Below are 18,275 nucleotides of genomic sequence, written 5' to 3'. Positions count from 1 at the left end.
GAAAGCGTTTCTGGGAAATTCCTCTCCGTTCCCCTCAGGAAATTGAAAACTAGTCCAGGAGATCACTCTGGTCCTAACAAGACCATGAATTACAAGTTGATAGATTTGCCTCTCTTGCTTTGCAGCCACCGTCTGAACACAGGGCCTCTGATCCTGGGTTCCAACGATCTCCACAGCTCAGAACGAGCAGTCACTTCCCGAACATTCATCGATGATTTGGAAGCTGTTGCTGGATTGTCCGGAGTTCCCACTTGTGTCCTTATAGGTTGGACAAAAAATTGTCCCAATTATTCTCTCTTAAAAGTGCCAGCTATAGCATCCTTTAATTCATTGGGATCTGATTTCATTACGTTATCTGTGGTGTGGGGGCGTAGTGATTATGTTACTGGATTTAGCCCAGTCTCTGGACTAATAATAATCAGGAGAGGTGAGTTCAAATCCCACCATCTGGTGGATTTGAATTCAGTTAATTAAATAAAACTCTGAAGAAAGGATGGTTCTCTGTAACGTTGTGCATGATGCTATCAGATTGTTGACTAATATCCTTTAGGGAAGGGAATCTGCCGTCCTTACCCAGTCTGGTCTATATGTGACTCAGGATCCACTCTGAAATGGCCTCGCAGACTACACAGTTGTACCAACATTACTTCAAAAAGGTAAAAGAGGAATAACATCCCCATGTGTTGTTGACATTTCACCAAAGAAGCAACCCAGAATGAGGGAAAAATACATAGAAAACACTCCCCACAACAACCAGGAGACAAATAGTTGGCTAGAAAATGCTGTGTTACTGGAAGAATGAACAAGAGTTTAAAATGAAATTACCTGGAAAAACTCAGCAGGTCTGGCAGCATCGGCGGAGAAGAAAAGAGTTGACGTTTCGAGTCCTCATGACCCTTCGACAGAACTGCCGAAGTTCTGTCGAAGGGTCATGAGGACTCGAAACGTCAACTCTTTTCTTCTCCGCCGATGCTGCCAGACCTGCTGAGTTTTTCCAGGTAATTCTGTTTTAGTTTTGGATTTCCAGCATCCGCAGTTTTTTTGTTTTTACCCAAGAGTTTAAAATGAATCAGTTTACAAGGAAACTGATTCAGGTAATCAGTACAGACTACGTTGGGACTAACCAAGCAATACTCTGAACAAGGATGGTGGAGACACTTACACAGGAACGGAGATTAAGTGACCAGAACAGATGTGCAAAAGTGAGCATTAGCATGAATATAGATCTGAGCAGTGTTGTCTCTTGGAGATATGAGGATGTCTCCATGTCTTCAGGTGTATTTAGGACAGAGATTGGATAGAATATAAAGGATAGCAAAGAATGACAAAATGCTTAATGAGGGAAAAATTAGAGGATGAGAGAAAGCTAGCTGGAAATATAAGGATGGATAGCAAGAGTTTCCATAAATATTTAAATAAGAAAAGAGTTAACAAAGTGGGTTTTGGTCCTATAGAAAGTTAGCCTAGGGAATTAATAATAGAAAGTAAAGCAATGAATTGAACAGTTATTTCGCATCGTCCTCAGTAGAGGACACAAGTAACATCCCAGAAATAGCGGTAAATTAGGAAATGGAAGTGAGGGAGGAACTCGGGAAAATTACAATCACCAAAGAAGTGGTACTGAGTAAATTGTTGGAGCTGCTGGCTGACACGTGCCCGGGTCCTGATGGACTTCATTCTAGGGTCTTAAAAGAGGTAGTTAGTGAATTAGTTGGTGCGTTGGTTTTAATTTTTCAAAATTCCCTGGATTCGGGGAAGGATCCGTTAGGTTGGAAAATAACAAATGTAACTCCTTTATTCATAAAGGGCAGTGAGACAGAAAGCAGGAAACTATAGGCCAGTTAGCTTAACATCTGTTATAGGGAAAATGTTAGAAGCTTTTGTTAAAGATGTTGTAGCAGGATACTTAGAAAAGTTTAACACAATCACACAGAGTCAACATTGTTTTGTCAAAGCGAAATCATGTTTAACCAATTTATTGGAGTTATTTGAAGGAGTCACATGTGCTGTGGATAAAGGGGAACTGGTGGATGTACTGTACTTAGACTTCTAGAAGGCATTTGATAAAGTGCCAAATCAAAACTTATTGCAGTAAATAAAAGCTCATGGCGCAGGGGTTAACACATTGGCATGAATAAAAGATTGGCTGGCTACCAGGAAACAGAGGGTTGCCATAGATGGGTCTTTTTCTGGTTGGCAGGATGTAATGAGTGATGTGCTGGGGCCTCAACCTTTTACAATTTATATAAATAGCTTGGATAAAGGGACAGATGTATGGTTGCTAAATTTGCTGATGACACAAAGATAGGTGGGAAAGTAAATTGTGAAGAGGACTTAAGGAAGCTACAAAGGGACATAGATAGGTTAAGTGAGTGGGCAAAGATCTGACAAATGGTGTATAATGTGGGCAAATGTGAAATTATCCATTTTGGCAGGAAGAATAAAAAAGAAGCATTTTATCTAAGTGGCGATAGATTGCAGAGCTCTGAGATACAGAGGGATCTGGGTGTCCTAGTGCATCAATCACAAAAGGCTAGTAAGCAGGTACAGCAGGTAATTAAGAAAGCCAATAGAATGTTATAATTTATTATGAAGGGAATCGATTACAAAGGTAGGGAGGTTATGCTTCAGTTGTACATGGCACTGGTGAGACCACATCTGGAGTATTGTGTACAGTACTGGTCTCCTTTTTTAAGGAAATATGTAAATGCATTAGGAGCAGTTCAGAGAAGGTTTATGGGGCTAGTACTGGGAATGGGTGGGTTGTCTTATGAGGAAAGGTTGGACAGGTTAGGTTTCTATCCACTGGAGTTTAGATGAATTAGAGGTGACTTGATCGAAATCTTTAAGATTCTGAGGGGTCTTGACAGGGTGGATGTGGAGAGGATGTTACCTCTTGTGGGAGAATCTAGAACAAGGGGTCACTGTTTAAAAATAAGTGGTCACTCATTTAAGACAGAGATGAGGAGAAATTTTTCCTTGCAGAGGATTATGAGTCTTTGGAACTCTCTTCCTGAAAAGGAAGTAGAAGCAGAGTCTTTCAATATTTTTAAGGCAGAGCTGGAGAGATTCTTGATTAACAAGGGGGTGAAAGGTTATCTGGGGGTAGGCAGGAGATTACAATCAAATCAGCCATGATCTTATTGAATGGTGGAGCAGGCTTGAAGGGCTGAGTGGCCTACTCCTGCTCCTAGTTTGTATGTACATGTAGTGTGTCCACCGTGACCATTCTCACACTGCAGGTAGACAATAATCTGATAGGAATTCCATCTCAACATCCAGGCAAGCAATCAGATCCAGATCCAAGCAAGTCAGTTTCATCATTTGGATTTATTGCCTGTGACTAACACTCTATTGATCTATTTGGCTTGTAGGGTCAGTCTGTCTCAGCCTGAGAAACAGTTGGTCAGTGTTTTGGAAAATAAAGATTCTCTATTATTAAACGAGGATTGTCTTTACTTTTTAACAATCTTGGCATTCTCCAGTGTGTCCGTGATGTCAGACTGGCACAGCATTGAACACAGGGTACCTGAGAAGCAGGGTTGGGGCCAATAAAGTATTAAGTAGAACCACCTTCTGCTACAAGATTCTGTAGCATCTGGACTACCTCGGTGTGGATCATCCAGCGGTCAGGGTGGATTACAGAGCAGCCGATTGTCCTGACTGTTGGGTTCCCCACTCCGACTAAATGTGGCCCCAGGAATCTTGCTTCATAGCTTGAGCCCCAATGGGAAGCAATGGGTGGAATCTTATCCTAAAGGCCCTGCACACAATGGGGAGGTCGGTGATGGGTCAGGAACCCGTCTGATTCAGTAACGGAATTTGCTCTAGTACCGTAGCTTTGCCAGCCAATCAGAGCTGATGGTATAATGCGCTGAATCTATCAAAGGAAGGATTTCTCATGACGCTCAGGCTTTCATGGCTGGTCGCTGCTGACATCTGCAGCATCTGGACAACATCTGAACCAGGCAGGGGTTAGAACGTCTGAACTGTACATTGATTCCTGAGGCTTCAGCAGCCACAGGAATGGAGAGGAGAACTGGCAAGGCCCTGTGTCTCACTCAGACAGTTCGCTGGAGGTCCTGCTGAGCGATCTGCGGGACTGAAGCGAGGGGATGTTTTCCAAGGAGGAGAGGAAGCGGCCAGCCTCTTAAAGCAAGCAGGCATGGATGGAAGTGGCTGAGGAAATGAGGAATGGGTAATGACAGGTGAGTAATGACATTTATTCTTTAATGTATGGATGAGGCCAGGTGGAGTGAGCCAGAGGCTTTGCAGCAATTACTGGATTCCCCCGCATCCAGGATACCATTGACTGCACACATGTGGCCATCAAGGCGCCAGTGGGTCAACCGGGTGCCTTCGTCAATGGGAGGAGATTCCACTCCATAAACGTGCAGATAGTGTGTGATCACAGGTTGCTGATTCTACAAGTCAGTGCAAGGTACCCAGGCAGCTCCCACGATGCCTACATCCTCAGACACTCCCAGGTGCCGAGGCTCTTCAGTGGTCCCACTGGGCTGGATGCTGCTGGGTGACAAGAGCTATCCCCTCAAAAGGTGGCTCATGACGCCTCTCTACCACCCATGAACAGAGTCAGAGCAGCGTTATAATAGGAGTCATGCTTCCACAAGGGCAGTGGTAGAGAGGACCATAGGTCATCTTAAGATGCACTTCCAATGCCTGGACCATTCAGGGGGAGCAGTACAATATCCCCCAGAGCGGGTGTCACTGATAGTGGTCACATGCTGCACTCTCCACAATCTGGCACTGGCAAGGCAGGTCCCACTGGAGGAAGAGGATCTTGACACAGTTGCACAGACCACAGATGATGAATCCAGTAGTGAGTCAGAAAAGGAACACAGTGAGGAGAGTGCTGAGGGTGTGGAGGCAGACCTCGGTCACCTCCAAGGAGGCAGGGACACCAGGGACGCTTTGATTCAAAGCTCCTTCAGCTAGGCTGCCTATCTGCTTCCACCTCATGCCAGGGCTGCCGCCTCCATCCCTGGTGTCTGAAATGACCCTTTCGTTTGCCACTAAAGTCCACTCAATGCCTGTGCAATAAAGTATCCAGCCACTCACGTCCGGTCTTACATACTGACGTACCCTGCACCAGAAAGAAAAAAGGTGCAGCATACTCAAGCCATCAGAACCAAAGCAAATTTAATGTTATTATCACATTGAATGCATAATGACATACGACATTACCATTGGTGGTGTTGATGTCCACACCAGCAGACAATAAACCAAATATCAATGAGCAGAAAATCACCCACCAACTGTCCCTCTTGTGCTCATGGTGCCTTAACCTTACGTTTCCGAGCACAACATCTTGGTGCCACCCCCCCCCACCGCGCCCCCGTCGCTTGTTTGTTGTCCTCTGGCCAGTGAAGCCTGTGCTGGGAGTCAGGAGGTGAGTTACTCATTGCAGGATTCCTAGCCTCTGACCTGCTCTCGTAGCCACAGTATTTCTATGGCTAGTCCAGAATGTTGATAGTGGGGGATTCAGTGATGATAATGCCATTAAACATTAAGGGGTACTGGTTACACTCTCTCTTGTTGGAGATGGTCATTGCCTGGCATTTTTGAGGCGTGAATGTTACTTGCCACTTGTCAGCCCAAGCCTGGATATTGTCCAGGTCTTGTTGCATTTAGGCATGGACTGCTTCAGTATCTGAGGAGTCGCGAAGTGTGCTGAACATTATACAATCATTAGCGAACATCCCCACTTCTGACCTTGCGATGGAAGAAGGGTCATTGATGAAGCAGCTGGAGGTGGTTGCATCTAGGTCACTACCCTGAGGAAATCCTGTGGTGATGTCCTGGAGCTGAGATGACTGACCTCCAATAACCACAACCATCTTCCTTTGTGCTAGGTATGACTCCAACCAGTGGAGAGTTTTCCTCCTGATTCCCATTGACTCCAGAATTGCTTGGGCTCCTTGATGCCACACTCAATTAAATGCGGCCTTGATGTCAAGGGCAGTCACTCTCACCTCACCTCGGGAATTCAGCTCTTTTGTCCATGTCTGAATCAAGACTGTAATGAGGTCAGGAGCTGAGTGGCGCTGACGGAACTCAAACTGGGCGTCAGTGAGCAGGTTATTGCTAAGCAAGTGTGGCTTGATAGCACTGTTTATGACTCCTTCCATTACTTTACTGATGATGGAGAGTAGACTGATGGGGTGGTAATTGGCCGGGTTGGATTTGTCCTGCTTTTTGTGTACAGGACATACCTGGGCAATTTTCCACATAGCTGGGTAGATGCCAGTGTTGTAGCTGTACTGGAACAGCTTGGCTAGGAGCACAGCAAGTTCTGGAGCACAAGTCTTCAGTACTATTGCTGGAATATTGTCAGGACCCATAGCCTTTGCAGTATCCAGTGCCTTCAGCCATTTCTTGATATCAAGTGTAGTGAATCGAATTGGCTGAAAACTGGCATCTGTGATGCTGGGAATCTCCGGTGGTGACCAAGATGGATCATCCACTCGGCACTTCTGGCTGAAGATTTTAGCGAATGCTTCAGTCTTATCTTTTGCACTGATGTGCTGGGCTCCTCCGTCATTGAGGATGGGAATATTTGTGGAACCTCCTCCTCCAATGAGCTATTTAATTGTCCACCACCATTCATGACTGGATGTGGCAGGACTGCACAGCTTAGATCTGATCCGTTGATTGTGGGATCGCTTAGCTCTGTCTATCACTTGCTGTTTATGCTGTTTGGCTCGCAAGTAGTTCTGTTTTATAGCTTCACCAGGTTGACACCTCATTTTTAGGTATGCTTGGTGCTGCTCCTGGCAGGTACAAGGGGATGAATGGCCTCCACCCCCTCCCCATTCCTATTTCGTACGTTCATGTGACGTAGTTTCTGATCACTAATTCTTGCCAACCTTAAGATTTTGAACACCTCTGAGAATTTCTCTTCTCCTTCCTTGCTCTCAGAGTAACAATGCTAGTTTTTCAAGCTTCTCCCGATAACGGAGGTTTTTGATCCCTGATACCATCCCTAGCAAATCACTTCTGCACCATCTTTACAGGCTTCTTAAGTTCAGAATTGGCTGTGATATTTCAGCTGGAACTCTACCAGTGTTTCATCAACATTTAGCGCAACTTCCTTGCTTGTGTACTCTGCCCCGCTGCTGATAAAGCCAAGGATCCCATAAACCCCGGCAGCTAATTCATGCACAGCAAGATCCCAAAAGCAGTAATGTCTGGGACCGGGAGCCTGTGAGGACAGCGCCACCTCCGGAAGAAGATGAAAAGCTAAGGGTGGAAGCAAAATACGGCAGACAACAGAAGATACTAGAAATACTCAGCGTCTGATCTGGGGCTGGGGAGACAGCCCCGTCTGTGGCCGATGCTGGGGTTGGGTGGGGGAAGGACAGTGGCCTAGCAGTAATGTCACTGCACTAATAATCCAGGGACATGGGTTCACATCTCGTCCACGGCAGCTGGTGGCATTTAAATTCCATTCATAAAATCTGGAATATAAAGCTAGCATCGATAATGGCGATTGTGACAAGCTACCATCAATCGTCATAGAGACCCATCTGGTTCACTCATCTGGCATCCTGACCTGATCTGGCCTACTGGTGACTCCAGGCCCACAGCAAAGTGGCTGACTCTTAAATGCCCCCTGAAATGTTCAGTTAAAGGGCAGTTAGGGACGGGCAACAAAGGCTAGCTTTGCCAGTGATGCCCACATCCCACAAGAGCATGTTTGATACAGAAATTGATAGAGGCTAATGATGTCACATGGAGAGTGTGCAGGAACGCGGCATTGAGATAGATAGTCAGCCATGATCTGATTGAATGTCGGATTGGGCTGCAACGCCTACTCCTTGTCCCATGAAAGAGGAAAGGGAAAAAAAATTGCAGGTGGGTGAAATCTAGGAGGCAAAAAGGACATCATGACAGCGCCACCACAGGACAGGAAATGGAAATTACAGAGAGCCTGGGCTGTTGCCCCCTCAAAGGATCAACCCCCCCACCCCCACCGCTCGCCCCGGCCGTGCCTCACAAATTAAACAGCATTCTAAAGGTGATGTGTCCAATTGCCTGTCGAACTGCAACATTTCAAATCACCACGGAGCTGCAGTGTAATTTGTGAATAATTTTGAACAGAAGGGTTGTAGACATAAGCCAGGGAACTACAGGTCATTGAGTCTCACGTCAGTGGTAGGGAAACGATTGGAGAAATTTCTGAAGGAGAATCTATCTCCACTTGGAGAGGCAAGGTTTGATCAGGGATAGTCCGCATGGCTTTGTCAGAGGGAGATCATGCCTAACAAATTTGATTGAATTCTTTGAGGAGGTGACCAGGTGTGTAGATGAAGGTAGTGCAGTTGATGTAGTTTATATGGATTTCAGCAAAGCCTTTGACAAGGTCCCACATGGGGGACTTATAAAGAAGGCAAGTGCACATGGGATACAGGGTAATTTGAAAAGGTGGATTCAAAATTGGCTTAGTTGTAGGAGGCAGAGGATGATGACAGAAGGATGCCAGTGTCCAGTGGTGTACCACAGGGATCTGTGCTGGGTCCCCTATTATTTGTCATTTATATAAACGACATAGATGACTATGTGGGGGGTAGGATTAGTAAGTTTGCGGATGACACAAAGATTGGCCGGGTGGTTAACAGTGAGGTTGAGTGTGTTGGGCTACAGGAAGATATAGACGGGATGGTCAAAAGGGCAGATAAGTGGCAGATGGAATTTAACCCTGAAAAGTGTGAGGTGATACACTTTGGAAGGAGTAATTTGACAAGGAAGAATTCAATGAATGGCATGACACTAGGAAGTTCTGAGGAACAAAGGGACCTTGGTGTGTGTGTCCATAGATCTCTGAAGGCAGAGGGGCATGTTAGTGGGGTGGTGAAAAAGGCATATGGGACACTTGCCTTTATCGATTGAGGCATAGATTACAAAAGTAGGGAGGTCATGTTGGAGTTGTATAGAACCTTGGTGAGGCCACAGCTGGAGAAGTGTGTGCAGTTCTGGTCGCCACATTATAGGAAGGATGTGATTGCACTGGAGGGGGTGCAGATGAGATTCACCAGGACGTTGCCTGGGATGAAACATTTAAGTTATGAAGAGATGTTGGATAGACTTGGGTTGTTTTTGTTGGAGCAGAGAAGACTGAGGGGGCGACCTGATCAAGATGTACAAGATTATGAGGGGCATAAACAGGGTGGATAGGGAGCAGCTGTTCCCCTTAGTTGAAGGATCAGGCATGAGGGGAGATAAGTTCAAGGTGAGGGGCAGGAGGTTTAGGGGGGATGTGAGGAAAAACCTTTTTACCCAGAGGGTGGTGACGGTCTGGAATGTGCTGCCTGGGAGGGTGGTGGAGGCGGGTTGCCTCACATCCTTTAAAAAGTACCTGGATGAGCACTTGGCACGTCATAACATTCAAGGCTATGGGCCAAGTGCTGGTAAATGGGATTAGGTAGGTAGGTCAGGTGTTCCTCAAGTGTTGGTGCAGACTCGATGGGCCGAAGGGCCTCTTCTGCACTGTGATTCTGTGACCCATAGCAGCCATGTTTTTGATCCAGCAAAGTTCATTTTAAAGTAAGCAGAAAGTAAGTGTTGATTTATACAATTTATGATCTCTTTCATGTTTTATGGACATGGCAAGAGGATGCCGCATTCTTTATTAACAATGCTGTTAACCTGTCCTGCCACCTTCAATGATTTCTGCACACATAAACCCAGGTTCCTCTGCTTCTCTCCATCACTTCATCAAAAAACTGAAGAAAGTTTGTTAGATTGTTTGATTTGCCCTTAACAAATTTGTGCTGGTTTTCCCTAATTAATCCATAATTAATTAATTCTGGCCCAAACTATTTTTTCTAAAAGATTCACCACCACTAGAAGATCTCTCCCCCAACCCACATCCTGCCGCAGAGATGATCACCAGCACCAGGGTGAATTGTCCCTTATTTTATTTCAATAGAGTTAGTCACCGTCCAGCACAGGTCACCAAAATATTAAAAAAAGGAGTTAGAAGTACTTGCGAGGGTGTAAGTTGTTTTACAAGGATGCTATCAGAACTGCAAAGTTTTACTATTGGGAAACGATGAACATGCTGGGCCTCTTTTGAAAAATAAAATGCTTAAGAGTTGACCTGATGGAGGCCTTCAAAACTATGAATGGTTTTGACACAGTCTAGATTGATAAATTTATAATGTGCTCCCAAAGTGGTTCATGAACCCAAGGGTAGGAGTGTAATTCAGTCACACTTCAAGGTTGAGATGCTTCCAACTTTGGTTCTAGTATTCGAGAAAGATGTATTAGTCTCTGTTTAGTGGTGACATTCTTGCCTCTGAGTCAGAGAGGCAGTGGGTTTACTTCACACTCGGCCTCGAAACGTTAACTGTGCTCCTCTCCACAAATGCTGCCAGACCTGCTGAGTTTTTCCAGGTATTTTTGTTTTTGTTTTGGGTTTATTTCATAACTTGAAACCGAAACGTAGGCAGGCACCCCTTGCTGCATTGTGGAAGGCTGCATCTTTCAGATAACATGTTAAACTAAGGTTCTATCAGCTTGCCTAACTCTTAGGAAATAATTCATGGAGCTGTTACTGAGTCTGAGGCTCTCTGTCCTTCCCTCCTCCAGCCCAGTGGTGGGGCTGTCACTAAGTCTGGGCTCTTTGTCCTTCCCTCCTCCAGCCCGGTGGTGGGGCTGTCACTAAGCCTGGGCTCTCTGTCCTTTCCTCCTCCAGCCCAGTGGTGGGGCTGTCACTGAGCCTGGGCTCTCTGTACTTCCCTCCTCCAGCCATATCATGGTGGTTGGTACTTGATAGTTTCTCAATAGTTTGTAGCCTTGGTTAGTTTCGTATCCTCTGGTGTTTGGTCCCATTGGCAGTGGATACCTGATATAATGGACTGGGAGCTGTCACATTCACAGTGGCTGAAGCAAGACCAGGATCATGCCTTGTACAGAATGTTGAGCAGGAGACGTGAGTTCTTTCATGAGGTGCACAGAATTCCCAAAATTTCAATGTTAAGAAATGTCAGATTACAAGGTTCTAACATTAGATCTGAAGACTGTGGGTATCCAAGAGAGTGAACAGCACAGAAGGTTTCTAAGCATGGTTCAAACAAGTGAAAGATGGATTGATAACCAATTTTCAGATGTTCTTTGCAATGGGATGGGCTTCTGGGGGAGGCAAAACTATGGAACCATTTAAGAACTGATAATATAAAGTGATGAAGATCTACGGGATCTTTCTGTATGGATGGATTAACTAAGCTGGAATCAGGGCCATCCTGATCTGGGGCTATCTCACCATCCTGCATATAAAGAGTGATTTCAGCATCTGGATCACAGAGGTGAGTTGTGGGCTTTATCATTACAATACCAAAGTCCTAACATTGAGAAATACTGCTGACAATGTAAATTCAGCCTCAAAGTCCTGAACCTAGAGTTGCCAACCATTTAGGATTGGCCTGCAGTCTCCAGGGACTGACGATCAATCTCCAGGACACTGCTGTGTGCAACCCTGGAGAAAAATCATCGGGACATTAAAAAAGATGGTGTTTTCTGGTCTTTCCTTTGAACATTTCTAATTACCAGGTATAAAAATATTGAAAATTGGGGGCAGGCTGTTTGGCTGACAGGCAAGCATCAGCCAATTGGGTAATGAGTCTTTTTGCTTTCAAATTGGTGTGGGAAGGTAGCTTGTCACAAGGATGGATGTGTTAGCGACCAATGGCTGGAGTCATGTGGGCAAGTCATGTGATGAAACCTCCAGGAATACATTTAATCACAGTTAGCAACCCTACCTGAACCCCTTGAGTGTTAATGAACCTTCGCTGTGGGTGGTAGTTCACGAATCAATTGTTGCATCTCTATTCTTCTTCCCCCACCCCCACCTCCTGTACAAGGCTGTCTGATTTATCATGATGGGTCTTTAAAAACCTTCACATTCTTTAATTTAGGAGGTGAGATGGGAAATAAGCCACAACCTTTTTATTTTTTAACACCAAGCTAACAGAATTGAGAAACTGGACAACCAAGGAAACAAAAACAGAAAATGCAGGAAAAACTCAGCAGGTCTGGCAGCATCTGTGGAGACAGAAACAGAGTTAACGTCTCGAGTCGAGGAAGCAATGTTGTGTTTCTGAGGAGAGAAGATTTGAGGAATTTGCTAAAAGATAGAAGGGGGTTTACATCAGTCAAAAAGAGCTAGCTTTTCGTGGGCCCAAGGAACCCTTAACCCCTAACAGCACTGTGGATGTACCTACACCACGTGGACTTCAATGATTCAAGAAGGCAGCTCACCACCACTTCCAGGTGGTGGTGTTCCCATCTATCTGCTGCCTTTGTCCTTCTAGATGGTAGTGGTCATGGGCTTGGAAGGTGCTGTCTTAGGAGCCTTGGTGAGTACCTTGCAGATGGTACACACTACTACTACTGTGTGTGGTGGTGGGGGGAGTGAATGTTTGTGGATAAGGTGCCAATTAAGTGGGCTGCTTTGTCCTAGACGATGTCAAGCTCCTTGAGAGCTGTGGGAGCTGCACTCATTCAGGCAAGTGGGGAGTATTCCATCACACTCCTGACTTGTGCCTTGTGGATGGTGGACAGGTTTTGAGGAGCCAGGAGGTGAGTTACTCATCGCATGATTCCTAGCCTCTGACCTGCATTTGTAGCCATATTATTTATATGGCTACTCCAGTTCAGTTTCTGGTCAATGGTAACCCCCAGGATGTTGATAGTGGGGGATTCAGTGATGTAAATGCCATTGAACATCAAGGGGTGATGGTTGGATTCTCTCTTGTTGGAGATGGTCATTGCCTGGCACTACTGTGGCAGAAATATTACTTGCCACTTGTCAGCCCAAGCCTGGATATTGCCCAGGTCTTGCTGCATTTGGACATGGACTGCTTCAGTATCTGAGGAGTCGTGAATGGTGCTGAACATTGTGCAATCATCAGCGAACATCCCCACTTCTGACCTTATAATGGAAGGAAGGTCATTGATGAAGCAGCTGAAGATGGTTGGGCTGATGACACTACACTGAGGAACTCCTGCAGTGATGTCCTGAGATGATTGACCTCCAACAACCACACCCATCTTCCTTTGTGCTAGGTATGACTCCAACCAGCAGAGAGATTTCCCCTTGATTCCCATTAACTCTAGTTTTGCTAGGGCTCCTTGATGCCACACTCAGTCAAATGCGGCCTTGATGTCAAGAGCAGTCACTCTCACCTCACCTGTGGAGTTCAACTCTCTTGTCTATGTTTGAACCAAGGCTGTAATGAGGTCAGGATCTGAAAGGCACTGGCATAGCCCAAACTGGGCGTCAGTGAGCAGGTTATTGCTAAGCAAGTGCCGCTTGATAGCACTGTTGATGACCCCTTCCATTACTTTACTGATGATGGTGAGTAGACTGATGGGGTAGTCATTGGCCGGGTTGGATTTGTCCTGCTTTTTGTGTACAGGACATACCTGGGCAATTTTCCACATAGCTGGGTAGATGGCAGTGTTGTAGCTGTACTGGAACAGCTTGGCTAGGTGTGTGGCAAGTTCTGGAGCACAAGTCTACAGTACTATTGCCAGAATATTATCAGGGCCCATAGCCTTTGTAGTATCCAGTACCTTCAGCTGTTTCTTGATATCACATGGAATGAATTGAATTGGCTGAAGACTGGCATCTGTGATGCTGGGGACCGCCGGAGGTGGCTGAGATGGATCATCTACTCGGCACTTCTGGCTGAAGATTGTAGCAAATGCCTTATCTTTTGCACTGATGTGCTGGACTCCCCTATCAATCAAGATGGAGATATTTGTGGAGATTGCTCCTCCAATGAGTTGTTTAATTGTCCACCGCCATTCAGGACTGCAAAGCTTAGATCTGATCCAATGGTTTTGGGATCGCTTAGCTCTGTCTATCACTTGCTGCTTATGCTGTTTGGCACGCAAGTAGTCCTGTGTTATAGCTTCACCAGGTTGACACCTCATTTTTAGATATGCCTGGTGCTGCTCCTAGCATGCCCTCCTGCACTCTTCATTGAACTAGGGTTGATCCCCTGGCTTGATGGTAATGGTTGAGTGGGGGACATGCCGGGCAATGAGGTTACAGATTGTGTTCGAGTACAATTCTGCTGCTGCTGATGGCCCCAGCGCCTCATGGATCCCCAGTCTTGAGTTGCTCGATGTGTTCGAAATCTATCCAATTTAGCAGGGTGGTAGTGCCACACATGATGGAGGGTTGTTTAGACAGGACTTTGTCTCCATAGCGACTGTGCGGTGGTCATTCCTACCGATATTGTCATGGACAGATGCATCTTCGGCAGGCAGGTTGGTGAGGATGAGGTCAAGTATGTTTTTCCTTCTTCTTAGTTCCCTCACCACCTGCTGCAGACCCAGACTAGCAACTATGTCATTTAGGACTTGGCCAGCTCAGTCAGTAGTGGTGCCACTGAGCCACTCTCGGTGACGGACGTTAAAGTCCCCCACCCAGAGTACAAATGGCGATCAACATGGAGGAGCACTGATTCATCAGCTGAGGGAGGAGGGTATGTCGTAATCAGCAGGAGATTTCCTTGCCCATGTTTGACCTCATGGGGTCCGGATTCTATGTAGAGGACTCCCAGGGCAATTCCCCACCACGTCCACCCACCACCGCTCCCCCCCCCCCCCCAACTGTATACCACTGTGCCACCACCTTTGCTGGTTCTGTCCTGCCGGTGGGACAGGACATACCCAGGAATTAATAATGTCCTTTAGGGAAGGAAATCTGCTGTCCTTACCTGGTCTGACTTACATGTAACTGCAGACCCTACAACAATGTGATTGACACTTAAATGTCCTTTGAAATAGTGTAGCAAGCCACACAGTTGTATTCAAAAATGTGGTTCCCCATCACCACCTTCTCTAGGGTAATTAGGGCAATAAATGTTGGCCTTGCCACCCACGTTCATGAATGAATAAAAAAAGTGCCCATGTTTAATGTGGAATGATTAATCTCCATACAAACCTGTTCATGGAATTCAGAGCTGAAACATGGAGTAGACATTTTAAAGCACTGTGAATAAAGCCTGTTATACACATCAAAACCAGTGTCATCTCTGCATAGCTCCGAGATATTAAATATATGACAACAGGTAGTGGTAGAAATTGACCATTTTTTTGGTCGATTCTGACTGGCTACCCTGTAATTGCCCTTAGTTACACTACATAAGCAAAAGAAAAGGCAAGTTAACAGCTGGAGAAGTCACAGTTTATTTACGGAAGAAAATCTTGATGCCAGAAGATGAGTACACAGCATTTCCAAAGATTATTGGTGAAACAGTCAGTGAAAATATCTGGAGCAGAGGAATCAGCCAATCACACAATGAGGAAGGCGGTGGCGTAATGTCACTGGACTAGTAATTCAGAGGGCCAGGTTAATGCTCTGGGCTCATAGGGTTCAAATCCCACATTGGCAGCTGGTGGAATTTGAATTCAATTAATAAAATGTAGAATTAAAACCTATGCTCAGTAATAATGACCACGAAACCCATTGTTGCTTGCCCTAAATACCCATCTGGTTCACTAATGCCCCTTTAGGGAAGGAAATCTGCCATCCTCACCTGGTCTGGCCTACATGTAACTCCAGACCCACAGCCATGTGGTTAACTCTGAAATGGCCTAGCAAGCCACTCAGTTCAAGGGCAATTGGGATGGGCAACAAATGCTGGCCTTGGCCGTAATGCCCACATCCCATGAGAGAACCTTAAAAAAAAGTTAAAAGTAAAGTACCAAAAGTCAGTAAAAATATCCCCATGTCACCCAGACACCACTGGAGTGGTGAAGAAACCATTGCAGGCCAAACCGTTCTGTTTTCTTGCGCACATTAACAATTCCTCTGATCCATCAAAGTTAGAGATAGCTATTAGCAACCCTTCAATAAGTAGCAAGTTCTTACAATTCCCCACCCACCCTCACAGATATTACTTGGAATAATACCTTTGAACAGCATCCCCTCCCCCAACACCCCATATACCGTGATAAAAACAAAAACAAAAAACTGCGGATGCTGGAAATCCAAAACAAGAACAGAATTACCTGGAGAAACTCAGCAGGTCTGGCAGCATCGGCGGAGAAGAAAAGAGTTGACGTTTCGAGTCCTGTCGAAGGGTCATGAGGACTCGAAACGTCAACTCTTTTCTTCTCCGCCGATGCTGCCAGACCTGCTGAGTTTTTACAGGTAATTCTGTTTTTGTTTTGGACCCCATATACCTTGTTCTACTGATGAGCCCCAAACTGGGATCAAACTGGTTTAAGCCTCTGGACCTCACGTGGGGAAGGTGTCTGAAACCAACCAAGTGTTGGTTTGTTGACCTAAGGTGTGACTGTCACTCTGTGGCTGTGAGAATCAACTCATTCACCAGCAAGTACTGTGCCAAAAGGTGCACAACTCTTCAGGCAACATCGTCCACCCCATTTCCTCTGCAGGGTCAACACCATGTCAGCCACTGAGGGCAGCCTTGTAAAGCAAACATTAAGCCAAGGCACTAAGGATCTCGGTGGGAGGGGAGACTCTCGAGATATCGCTTGCTACTGGGTAATGATAAATACAACAGAGGCTTCTGAACAACTTTCCTCACTCCATGAACATCACCACGGCTCTTTCATCCAGTTGGCGCTCATGGCATCTTACTATATGCAAATTAGCTGCAGTGTTTGCCTACATAAAATGTACAAATGCATCTGAAAGTAATTCTTAGCTTGTGGAGTTCCGTAGGACATCTCTGAGAGATATGGCAAGGGTTATTAAAGTGAAGAAGCTTTCGTTCCTTCATATAAATGAAGTTGGTCATATTGGAGGGGCTGGGTGCCTCTGACCGCTCAGCATGCTCTGAGAGGGTTGGCTCTTGGTGGGTTAGACCTCTCCCAGCCAGCTTGGCAAACTCACAAAATGTGCGCTCAGCGGTTTCAGCAGCAGGAATTGGCCCACAAATCCTGTACATGAGCGTGTACTTGGTGGATGCCAAATCTGACCTGTGCTTCTCAATGGGACAGAACTCTCACAGGGGAATTGGATGTGGAACCCAGATCTAGGCAAACAGAACAGTAGGAGAGACATTAGTGATGTAAATAAAGCAATAGCTATGTGCGTGATTAGTACGTCTCACAGTTACCCGTAACAGTATCTTTGTGTAGAAGAGCTGGATATGAAGATTTATCCAGAGTAGCTCTGTATGGCAGGACTCTGTGCTCTATGGGCTGTTCCCAAGGACGCATACCAAGACAAACATCAACTGCTGCTGGGGTCCACCAACTTGGTGAAAGACGCTCTTTGGTCTGCCGAATTTTGTTGGATCTTCCAGCGAAAAGAGCTGCAGATCACCGAGTGCTGCAAACTGGCATTTGCTAAGGTCCAGGACTACATGCAGTGGGATGCGCTAACCATTTGGAGCAGCCACCACAAAGGCTCAATGGAGAAAGGCCACTTTCTAAAGCCCTCCCACCACAGTACACCTGGGCGTTGTAAACTGTGTGAATAACCCCTGGGGATGTATGTTTGACATGAAATGTATATGGTAAATATAACCTGCAATTGAGGTGCCTCACTGCAATTATACAGTGCCACATTCTATAATGAAAGGAATTGAACAGTTCAAGTTTGACATTAGGTAATGTAGTTTTACAAATTTTATGAATAAAGTATATTTTTGGAAGAGAAGTGTTGCATGTGGGGATCGGCCATTTCTCTACTGACAGGGTGGTTATAAAGTACTTATGCAACTTTAAGCGTTAACAATGTTGGACGCAAACTGTAAATGGCTTTTGGAAACATAATTCATGGGGCAGGATTTTCAGGTCTTCAGGTGGGTGCGGTGGGTGGAACTGGGAGTGCCAGGAAACGAGCCACCGCCCACGATCGGGCCTCCGACCACGATTTCATGCTGGCTGGCCAATTCATGGCCAACCAGCGTGAGAGGTGAGCTGAAACCTCAGCGCTGCTGGGGTGGGGGGTGAGAAGAGAGCGAGCGCTGAAGTCAGCACGGGCGCTGGGGGAAACGCGGAATGAAAGCTCCCCGAAGGCGGAGAGCTGCCTAAGGGAGCTGAAGAATTTTAAAGCCAAGAATAAACATGAAATTCTGACAAAATTTTCCGCCCATAAGAATCACTCGCCTAAACATATTGATGATAAAAATTCCACCCAAACATTTTTTTAAAAAATTGATATTGCAAACCTCATCCCGCCCTTGGATGCGGTTTCCCCAAAACCCCTAAGGCTGATTCGCCCGCCTGCCAACTATAACGTTGGACGGGCAGCGAAAAATCCA

This window comes from Carcharodon carcharias, chromosome 3 (assembly GCF_017639515.1).
Source record: "Carcharodon carcharias isolate sCarCar2 chromosome 3, sCarCar2.pri, whole genome shotgun sequence".
Classification (NCBI taxonomy): Eukaryota; Metazoa; Chordata; class Chondrichthyes; order Lamniformes; family Lamnidae; genus Carcharodon; species Carcharodon carcharias.
Note: the sequence above shows the minus strand (reverse complement) of the source record.